At 52.5% G+C, this 11,066-nt stretch overlaps 1 protein-coding gene across 3 annotated transcripts in view; it reads left to right on the top strand.

The window, feature by feature from the left end:
* The window catches only part of TBCD (tubulin folding cofactor D), a 180,341-nt gene that overhangs the window by 71,170 nt on the left and 98,105 nt on the right, over nt 1–11,066 (top strand). The gene's annotated exons all lie outside the window — the stretch shown is intronic.

The following is an 11,066-nucleotide window of genomic DNA, read 5'->3' as shown; positions in this document are numbered from 1 at the left end:
GGGTTTGGATGTGTTCATGGCAGAGTACAGATTACTATGGTGTAGGTCAAACCCTGATAAATATTTGATGTTACAAAGACATCATGAGCAAGTCTTTCCTACAGAAACCTGAGCGTCTGTGCCGAGCGGCAGGTGAACACTGGGATTTTGTTCTCGAGTGCACGTTCCCTAGGAGCCACAGCGCCTGTGGTGTCCTTGTTGAGGGGCCGAGGGAGGCCTTTGGTCACCTGTCCCTTCCTCTTCACCTTGAGGCTCTTGTCCCTGCCCCTCTTGAGAGCTGCGTGGCAGGGAGGGAGTGTACGCAGTACCTTGTCATGGGGACCTGCCGGAGCATGCCTGGGACCAGCCCTGTGCGGCCGTGGACGGCTGCCTCTGGTGGGGAGCCGGCTTGCGCACTCTCACAGCCCCCTTTTCAAGTGACTGAGACACTTGGTTTTGGTGGCACTTTGCTCCCTCCCCCAGCCCGCTTGCTTGTTTAATCCAAGGCTATTGCCCTGGCTTCAGGGAAGGCTGGAATGTGGTGTTGGTTTGGGGCTAGGAAGGGAGGAGGTGAGCTGGTATGAGGCCTTGGGTCACGCCTGGGGCCACTGGCAGAGGCTGCGGCTGGGGCACAGGGACAGCTCACCAGGAGACTGCTTCGTTCTGTATTTAAGACTTAGTGTTTTGTTTGGCCTTCCCTATATTTAATTCTTAAAAAAAATTCTGTTTGTTACTTCTATCCAAATTACCCATCCACATAATGGTCAATTCTATGAGTCTTTGTCACAAAAACAGCAGTTCCTTCCTACCACTCTTGCTGGGTAACAAAGTACCTTTGACTTTGTGGTAGGTGGTGGGTGGCTGAGATCAGCTCAGAGGGAGCTCGTTAGAGTCTGTGGTTCAAGTTCCAGCTACTCTGTTTCCGATTCTAGCTTCCTACTAATGTGCACCCTAGGAGGCAGCAGATGATGGCACAAGTGCTTGGGTTCCTGCCACCCATGGGGGATACCCTGTTGAGTTCTGGGCTCCTGGCTTCCACTTGTCCTAACGCTGGCTGTCGCAGACATTTGGGGAATGAACCAGCAAACAGAAGGTCTCTCTGTCTCTCTGCCCTTAAGTAAAATGAAAATAAATCAATCAAATTTAAAGAACAAAACAAAGCAAAAACTTAGTGGCCTAACCCAACCCCTGTTTCCTGTGCCTGGGGCTCTCGTGGGTCAGGAGTGTAGGCAGGGCTGTGCTGGGTGCTTCCTGTAGGCAAGGCCTTGCCTGGGGTCACTGGGTGCCTATGCCTGTGCCTGTGTGTCCTGCCTTCAGAAGCAGACAGAGACCCCTGTCAGGAGGGGGCTTTACCTTACAGTGGCTCAGGACTCCCAGAAATGCCCAAGGCAATGCCCAAAGAATGGTCACTGTACTACTACCGTCCCCTCCAGTGTGAAGGCCGGCCTGCGGACAGGGGGCTGATGGCTGCACTTCCCACAGGAGCAGTGCCTGTGTGCCCCATTCCCTCTGCCCAGACCTCGCCCCACCCCCAGGGTGTTGCTATTCCTTTGTGGGGAGTGGGACTTAAGCTCCAGCCTGCCCCCTCACCCTGGGGACCCTGTTCCTTGAAACTAGTGCCAACTTTTCTCATGGGCCAATTCTTCGCTTGGGTGTAGATCACACCCCCTATGTGGCTCCTGGGAGAGTGGGAAAGACAAAATCTCTGGAGAACTCGAGTGGCTGGAAGTGTCTTCATTCCACCTGTGCCTGATCGATAGACGGGCCAGACATCATCGACCTTCAGGGTTTTGAGATGCTCTCCGTGGCACATAGCTTTCTAGTCTGTTGTTCAAAGTTTTGATGCATTCCTGAGTCCTGATTATTTTTCTATTAGCATTTTAAACATTTATTTATTTATTTGAAAGGTATAGTTAGAGGCAGAGGCAAACAGAGAGAAAGAGATCTTCTATCTGCTGGCTACAGTGGCCGCAGCTGAGCCGATCCAAAGCCAGGAGCCAGGAGCTTCTTTCGGGTCTCCCAAGCAGGTGCAGGGACCCAAGGATTTCGGCCATCCTCCACTGCTTTCCCAGGCCATAGCAGAGAGCTGGATCAAAAGTGGAGCAGCTGGGTTTTGAACTAGCACCCATATGGGATGCTGGCACTGCAGGTGGCAGCGTTACCTACTATGCCACAGTGTTGGCCCATCCATTAACATTTTTTTTCAAGATTCATTTATTTATTTGAAAGGCAGAGAGTGAAAGATCTTCCATCCGCTGGTTCACTTCCCAAATGGCTGCAACAGCTGGAGCTGGGCCGATCCGAAGCCAGGAGCCTGGAGCCTCTTCCAGGTCTCCCACGCGGGTGCAGGGGCCCAAGGACTTGGGCCATCTTCTACTGCTTTCCCAGGCCACAGCAGAGAGCTGGATTGAAAGTAGAGCAGCCAGGTCTTGACCGGTGCCCATAAGGAATGCTGGCACTGCTGGTGGCGGCTTCACCTGCTATGCCACAGTCCTGGCTCCCATCAATTAACATTTTTTAAACATTAATTTTTCTGAAGATTTATTTATTTATTTGAAAGGGAGGGAGGGAGGCAGAGAGAGAGAGCGAGCGAGAGAGCGAGCAAGAACGCTTCCATCCTCTGGTTCACTCCCCAAATGGTTGCATCAGCTGTGGATCCTTGTGTTCCTGTTGGGAGAAGGACGTGAGTTTTCCAGGAAACACGTCGGCTTCTGATAGGCTGTGCCGCTGAGCGAGTGCTGGAGCTGCTGCACAGCCGGGCCGAAGGTGCCTCGTGGCCCCGCGTTGTGTCTCAGGGTCTCCCCGAGTCCTGAACTGCACAGGGGAGGGGCGGGGCACCGGGAGTCTGCATTCTCACAGTTGTGTCTCAGGGTCCCCCCTGAGTCCTGAACTGCACAGGGGAGGGGCGGGGCAGCGGGAGTCTGCATTCTCACAGTTGTTTGCTGAGCTTTTGTTAAGGGGAGTAACAAACACATGGACCCCTGTGCCCTGCCCAGCTGAGCTCTGGTCCTTTGTGCTCCTGTCTGGAGACCATGGGGGAGGGCTGTGGCCCTGGTGGGTCCAGCAGATTCCTGGACTTGCTCAGAAGCTGCACCTGGGACTGGGTGACGCCCATCGGTGTTCTTGGTGCAGCAGGTGCCCTGCTCGTCACTTGCTGGGTGCCTCCTGACTGAGCAGAGCGTTCACCTGAGATTGCTCCCTCCCCCTCCCCGGCCCAGCCTCGCTGCTGGAGTGAGAGAGCCTGTCAGTGGCCAGCCAGGTCCTGGCTGCAGCTCTTGGGGTCCTCCCCTGCCAATGTGTATGAGCTGGCCCCACCCCGCCTGCTTCCTTGTGACATGCACTTGGCTTCTTAGTTTTAAAGAAGATCTGAGACTATATCAGTGGACTTTTATTCATCTTGTGCCACAGTCATCCTAATGAGAGAGGCCAAGGCATGTGAGAATCCTGGGGAGATTCTGTGGCTGGTGTTCGCTGCTACTGTGTGGGCTAGTGTGCGGTTTTGATTTGTTTCCTGTTCAGGTAATGCCACTACTTGAATGTGTGTGGAACTGGAGGGATGGGAAGGGGGCAGATGGACTCCCCCACCCCACTCCTTTTCCCTGCCAAGGCCCCCTCCCAGGCTATCTCTGGGAGGAGCTGGAAATGGGAGAAGAGCCGGGAGCACCCCGGGGCAGCAGGGCCATGCCCAGCCTCTGGGAGTGTGGCCCGTGGGCAGCCTTTGTTCCTGGCACACAGGCCTGGCTCCTCCCCTGGCTCGGCATTGCCCTCTGAAGGTGCACAGGTGACAGCAGAGTTGAGCAGGGTGCAAGGGGGCTCCTTGGGCTTGGCCTGCCCTGGTGGGAGTCAGCGAGGCTGGAAGACCTTTGTTTCTGTTGGAGCAGAACCCCCAAGCATCCCCCTCCTTCCTCACCAGGTTGATTGGCACAGCAGCTTCTGTGTCTAAAGGGAAACCTGAAACCCGAGCTAGGCTTGTTTTGTCTTCGATTGGGAAACTTGGTTCAGATCTGTGAGCCTGGCCAAGCATAAGGGTTGCTGTCTTCCTCAGTGCTGGGGGAACCCCCCCCCCCACCACCACCACAGGGTGTCGCAGGGCAGTCTTGTCCTTCTCCTGCGGACCTCGGAGTTTGTGGGAGCAGCTTCACCCTGTCCGGTGAGATTGTTGTCTAAAAGGCACTTTGTATATGAGTTTCTCTCTGGGTATGTTCACAGCCACGAGTAGAAGTCATTTAGTTGAATTAAACAGGAACAAGTAAAATAGCACTCATGAATAACGTCAGTGAAATACAGAACAATCAACATAAACGAGGGGCAGCTGTCTGGTGCAGTGGTTAGGTCTCCCGAGCTGCCTTGCGGGGCTGCCGCATCCCACACTGGACTGCCCGGGGTTGAGGCTCAGCTCCGCTGATGCAGACCTTGAAGGCAGATGTAGTGGCTCAAGTAATTGGGTCCCTGCCACCCACGTGGGAAACCTGGATTGATTCCCACCTGCAGGCTTTGGCCTGGCCTAGCCCTGCATGTAGCTGGCATTTGGGGGTGGGGGTGAAACTGCAGATGGGACGTCTGGATCTTTCTGTCTCTCTGCCTTTCCAATAAATAATAAAATAATAACAATGATGATGATAAAACTCTGTGAGCAGACTCCTGTTCTCTGGCTGTGACTCTTGGTGGGTTTTCCACATTTGTGTCTTCTTTCTGTCACGTTCTGGGTTTTTTTTGGTTATTTATTTATTTTTTTCAATTAAGCTTGGCTTTCAGGGCCCTGTCCACGTCCTTCAAATTTCCATCCATTGCCACCACAGTTTGCTTCTGGGCACCCGGTGCCTCTTTTTCACGTCTGCCTGTTCCTTCCCTGTGATCTTTAGTGCTGTAAGCCTTTTTCCCACCAGTGTTTCTAGGGCTGTCACCTCAAGTTCTGAAAGGAGACTTGCTTCTCCCTGAGCCCTTGGCTGTGGGACCCCTGGAGGGAGACCTGCCTCGCTCAGTCGGGGGGGGGGAGAGGCTGCTCCAAGCAGGCCCTGACCTCCCGTTATGCCAGCGTCCCTCCTTGGTGGGGGCCACAGTGTGTTGCGTCGTGTCAGCCGTGCGGATGGAACCTTCCTGCTGGTTCTCGGGCATATTTGCAGGTGGGAACGCTCCTGAGGCAGACCCAGGCCTGTCTGCTGGTGGCCTCCTGCTGGCTGCCCCTGGGATGGAAGTCTGCCTACACTGCACTCCGGGGTGGAGTCTGCCTACACTGCACTCCTGGCCTCCACAGCTCTGACCCCTGCATTACTTTTTTTTTTTTTTTTTAAAGATTTGTTTATTTGAAAGGTAGGTAGAGTTACAGAGAGGCAGAGGCAGAGAGAGAGAGAGGGGGGTCTTCCATTTACTAGTTCACTCCCCACATGGCTGCAGCGGCTGGAGCTGTGCCAGTTTGAAGCCAGGAGCCAGGAGCTTCATCTGGGTCTCCCACATGGGTGCAGGAGCCCAAGGACTTGGGCCATCTTCTGCTTTCCCAGGCCACAGCAGAGAGCTGGGTGGAAGTGGAGCAGCCAGGACTTGAACCGGCGCCCATATGGGATCCTATATGGGATACCTGCTAAGCCACAGCCCCGGCCCCACATGCATTACTTTTGTGTGGTGCTTTTTGATGGCCACCGATGGTTGCAGGTGCTTGACTTATTGCTTAAGGCCATGAAAAGAAAAAGTAAGGCTACAAAGAAAAATGGACACATCTGATATTCTGAGAACTCAAGAAAAACTTTCTTGATTATTGATAAATCAACTGAGAAACAAAAGAGTAGAGCTATCTAAGCACACTATTACGTATGTGACATTAGGTGTGTTTACAGAGTTTAACAGTGGAGCCAACAGGCTGTCCCAAGATACACTGCAAACCCCTGTAGGATGCACATTATCTCACACAGGAGTGTTGAAAGCTTCCCACCTTTACTAGGCCGTAGAACAAGTTTTGAGAAATGTCATAGAGTTGCTAGCATATTGACTATATTCTCTGATCCTAAAGCAATAAAACTAAAAAATTAATATAAAAATATAATGGTGAGGCATGGATTTTTATTTAGAAAACTGAATTTCTAAGTAACACATGAGTCCAAGAAGAAATCCTGACTGGCCACTGTGGAGGGGAAAATCTGACTAAGAGTGTTCTTTTGCCAATGAATTTGATTACCTTAGGCAAAATAGGTGTTCCTAGGAAAACACGGTTTATCAAAAGTGCCCCAGGTAGAAGTGGAAAAGTAACTCCTGTGTGCTTCAGTCCCTCACAGTAGGATTGAATGTTGGGGGACTGACGGCTTCGTCGTGCACTTGCAGCTGCAGTGCAGGGACCTTGACCTTGTTTCCCCAGAGGAGCCCTGCACCCCTTGGCTGCCCTCCGCGGTCCTGCGCAGCCACTTCTCTGTTTTCCGCCTGAGAGCTGCCGGTTCTGGGTGTTTCTCAGGAACGGAGTCATGCGGCATGTGGTGCTTTGTGGCGGGTGGGGCAGTGGATCGACTCTGCATTGCTTTTTATCCGCAAAGAACATTCCGGTGTGTGGCGCACTTGTCAGTCTGGGCTGCCTAGCAGAGTCCCGTGGACTGGGGGAGGCTTGCAGGACAGAAATGAGTTTTCTTGCAGTTGTGGAGGCTGGAAGTGTGAGATCCAGATGCCAGCAGGTTTGGTTTCTTGCTGTGTTCGCACATGGCTGCCTCTCACCTGCCTGTGTCCTAATCGCCTCTTCTTATAGGGCACCAGTCAGACTGGATTTGGGCCCCACCTGCATGACCTCATTTCACGGTAAACACCTTTTTAAAGGCCCTGTTTCCAAATACAGCCACATTCTGAAGTCCAGGGGCTGGAACCCCAGCATAGGAGACTTCAGTGGACACAGTTCAGCCCACGACATGTGGGCAGCTTTACTTGTCAACTGATGGATAGTTGGGTATTTTTACATTTTGGTTCTAAGGAGCGTTTGTGTACAAGTTTTGTGTGGATGTGGGTTTTCGCTTTTCATTGTTGTATCTAGGAATGAACTTTTGACTGCTTTGAAGATGAGAGGAGTTAATGTATTTCAAGAGCTGAGCATATTGGACGGCACACAGTGGGTCTGCCTGGGCGTTGGTGAGGGCGGCACACAGTGGGTCCACCTGTGGCGCAGATGCTTCCTTTTGCTTGAGACTCCCTGTCTGATGCTCCTGTGGCTGCCCCAAAGCCCTGTGGTCAGTGTGTTCTCAGCAAGTGCTTGTCGTCGTTATGTTCCTGTTTTATTTTGTAAAAGATTTATTTATTTATTGGAAAGTCAGAGTTACACAGAGAGAGGAGAGGCAGAGAGAGGTCTTTCATCCGATGGTTCACTCCCCAGATGGCCACAACAGCTGGAGCTGCGCTGATCTGAAACCAGGAGCCAGGAGCTTCTTCGGGTCTCCCACGTGGGTGCAGGGGCCCAAGGACTTGGGTCGTCCTCCACTGCTTTCCCAGGCCACAGCAGAGAGCTGGATTGGGAGGGGAGCAGCCGGGTCTCAAACCGGCACCCATATGGGATGCCAGGGCATTAACCCGCTGTGCCACAGTGCTGGCCCTTGTGTTCCCTGTTTTAAAGGGACAAAGGGTCCTCAGAAGGTTAATGGAAAATGTGTATTTTGAAAAACTGCATGGATTTCAAATTTTTTTTGCACTAAAGTGAACTTTTAATTTTATGTCCCACACATTTTTTTTAGTACTCTTGTGCTACTGAGTACAAACTTAGTCTTTGTGTTTGTTTAAAAAAGGTTTAGGAGGGGCTGATGCTGTGGCACAGCAAGTAAAGCTGTTGCCTGCAGTGCTGGCATCCCATATGGGCACTGGTTCGAGTCCTGGCTGCTCCTCTTCCAATCCGGCTCTCTGCTATGGCCTGGGAAAGCAGTGGAAGATGGCCCGAGTCCTTGGGCCCCTGCACCCATGTGGGAGACCCAGAAGAAACTTCTGGCCCCTGGCTTCGGATTGGCACAGCTCCGGCCATGGTGGCCAATTGAATAGTAAACCAGTGGATGGAAGACCTCTCTCTCTCTCTGCCTCTTCTCTTTCTGTGTAACTCTGACTTTCAAATAAATGAATAAATCTTAAAAAAAAAAAAAAAAAAAAGATTTAGGATAGAGACAGAAAAACTGGCAGGTAAAGAGCTTCCATCAGCTGGTTCCGTCCCCAAATGCCTGTAATGGCCAGGGCTGGGCCAGCTTGAAGCCAGGACCTCCACCCAGGTCTTCCATGTGGGAGGCAAGGACTTAATTACTTGAGGCATCACTGTCACCTGGCAGGGAGATAGAGCCAGGACTTGGATCTGGGACTCAGAAAGTCACTCTGCTATGGGATGTGGGCATCTATCAGCATCCTTACTGATACGCCAAACGTCTGCCCCATATTCCTTGATTTTAAACTGCTAAGTTTAGTCCATTTGTATTTCATCATGTATTTCATTTTGTACCGAAATATTTGAACTTGAATCTCCTGTCTTGCTAAGTGACACTGCTTTTTCTGTTTTAATTTTTAAAAGAATTTTTCTCTTTTAATTTTTACAAGTCCAAAATCAGGAGCCAGGAGCTTCATCCAGGTCTCCCATGTGGGTACAGGGGCCCAAGGACTTGGGCCATCTTCTGCTGATTTCCCAGGTGCGTTAGCAGGGAGCTGGATTGAAAGTAGAAAGTAGAGCAGCCAGGACTCACCTGCACGGATATGGGATACTGGCGCTGCAGGGGGCTTTACTTGCTATGCCACAGCACCTGTGTCATTCTAATGTAAAAATTTTACCATTGTCTGAATTCTCTCTCTCTCTCTCTCTCTCTCTCTCTCTCTCTCTCTCTCTTTTTTGACAGGCAGAGTGGACAGTGAGAGAGAGAGAGACAGAGAGAAAGGTCTTCCTTTTGTCGTTGGTTCACCCTCCAATGGCCGCCGCGGCTGGCGTGCTGCGGCCGGCACACCATGCTGATCCGAAGGCAGGAGCCAGGTGCTTCTCCTGGTCTCCCATGGGGTGCAGGGCCCAAGCACTTGGGCCATCCTCCACTGCACTCCCGGGCCACAGCAGAGAGCTGGCCTGGAAGAGGGGCAACCGGGACAGAATCCGGCGCCCCGACCGGGACTAGAACCCGGTGTGCTGGCGCCACAAGGCGGAGGATTAGCCTAGTGAGCCACGGCGCCGGCCTGAATTCTCTCTTTTTTAAAAGATTTATTTATTTGAAAGGCAGAGAGAGAGAGAGAGAGAGAAAGAGAGAGAGAGATAGGAGAGAGAAGTCTTTCATCTGTGGTTCAGTCCCCAAATGGCCGCAATGTCTGGGGCTGGGGTCAGGATGGAGCCAGGAGCTTCCTCCCGGTCTCCCACGGGGGTACAGGGAGTATAGGGCCCAAGCACTTAGGCTATCTTCCACTGCTGTCCAAGGCACATTAGCAGGGAGCTGGATTGAAAGTAGAGTTGCAGGGCTGGTGCTGTGGTGTAGCAGGTAAAGCCGTCACCTGCAGTGCCAGCACCCCATGTGGATGCCAGTTCGAGTTCTGGCTGCTCTACTTACAATCCAGCTCTCTGCAATGGCCTGGAAAAGCAGTAGAAGGTGGCCCAAGTGTTCGGGCCCCTGCACCTGCGTGGGAGACCTGGAAGAAGCTCCTGGCTGCTAGCTTCAGATTGGCTCAGCTCCAGCCATTGTGGCTATTTGGGGAGTGGACCAGCAATGGAAGATCTTTCTATCTGCCTGTGCCTGTGCCTGTGCCCCTTTCTAACTCTGTCTTTCAAATTAATAAATAAATCTTAAAAAAAAAAAAAAAAAAGTAGAACAGCTGAGACTTGAAACAGCCCCTGTGTGGGGTGCTGGCCCTGCAGGCAGCACTTAACCCGCTATGCCACAACGCTGGCCCCAGTTCTCTTTTTGGTTCCTTTCTTTGTGCGTGCAGTTTTTGTGTTTTAGGGGGAAGGTGTGTGTGTGTCTGAATATGCACAGATCCCTGCACACATGCACACGTGAGCACGTGCATATGCAGGTGTGTACGTAGATGTGCACGTGCATGTAGGTTTAAAGGATATCTTTAATTTTTGTGCGTTTAAATATTTGATTCTTCTTTCACTGGAATTGAGACTCTGTAGGAGACAATTTGTTGTTTAATGAAAGCAAAGGTTAAAGTGGATCAAAGGGAATGTGTCTCAGAATTCAGGCTTCCGTGGTTGTCCTTTGGAGCCAAGTGTTTGTATCTTGTGGTCGAATTTCTGTTTAGAAAGCTGTTTTTAGACGTTGGAACTCACTGGCTGTGGCGTCCCTGAGTGTGGAGCTGCAGAGCCCTGTTTGGTTGGCAGTGTGCTCGGAGGTGTTGGCAAGTGTTCTGTCGTCTCTGACTCTGACCTCACTGCCCCCGTGAGAAGTCTTGCTCCTTGGAAGGAGGGCCCACCTGCCAGCTCCTCCGTTCCTCTCTGCTTCTGCTGTCTCCTGAACCTGTAGTGCCCTGGGCCCTTGGGTGTCTGCGAGGAAATGCAGGCTGCTGATTTGACTGGGGGCTTGTCCAGGCAGGGCAGCTGCTCAGCCGCGGTCCTCTGGACCTTCGGGGCAGCTGGTGAAAGTCGCATGTGGGATTTCTCTTGGTGACGCTGCCGTGTGGACTGCCTGGCTTGCTGGGTGTGCCTCCTAGAAGCAGGACCCTGGTGGCTTTCAGATGGGTCTGAGGTGACACAGCTGTGGGGCAGGAAGGGCCTGTGGGTGGAATGGGCTCCCACTGTGCAGCCACTGCTCTCCTAGGGGCTGCTTTCCATGGACCTGCCAGGGGTTCCCAGTGCAGCAGGTGGGTGGGGCTCTGGACCCCTGCCCAGAAGTCACTGTGGGTAGTGGGGTCCTGGCTGCATCCTTGCTCCCGTCTCTCCACCCATGTCCTTGCTTGTGGCCCCTAAGGCCATGGAGTCTGTGTGACCTGCATCTTCCCTGCGGAAGCTCCCAGCCTGCCAGGGAAGGGAGGCGTGAGCCCCCTGTTGCCTCAGGTTACTTCAGGGCTGCAGAAATGACTGTGTGCCTTTGGTGCAGGGAGCTCAGTAGTGGACGCTGCCCATCGTGGATGCTGCAGCTCAGAATTGCGGAGGGATGAGCAGGAGCCATTGGAGCTGGTGT

Source organism: Oryctolagus cuniculus, chromosome 17 (genome assembly GCF_051225735.1).
Source record: "Oryctolagus cuniculus isolate XC-2025 breed Fujian yellow rabbit chromosome 17, ASM5122573v1, whole genome shotgun sequence".
NCBI classification, from domain to species: domain Eukaryota; kingdom Metazoa; phylum Chordata; class Mammalia; order Lagomorpha; family Leporidae; genus Oryctolagus; species Oryctolagus cuniculus.
The sequence above is the reverse complement of the archived record's forward strand: the minus strand, read 5'-3'. Positions and strand labels throughout refer to the sequence as shown.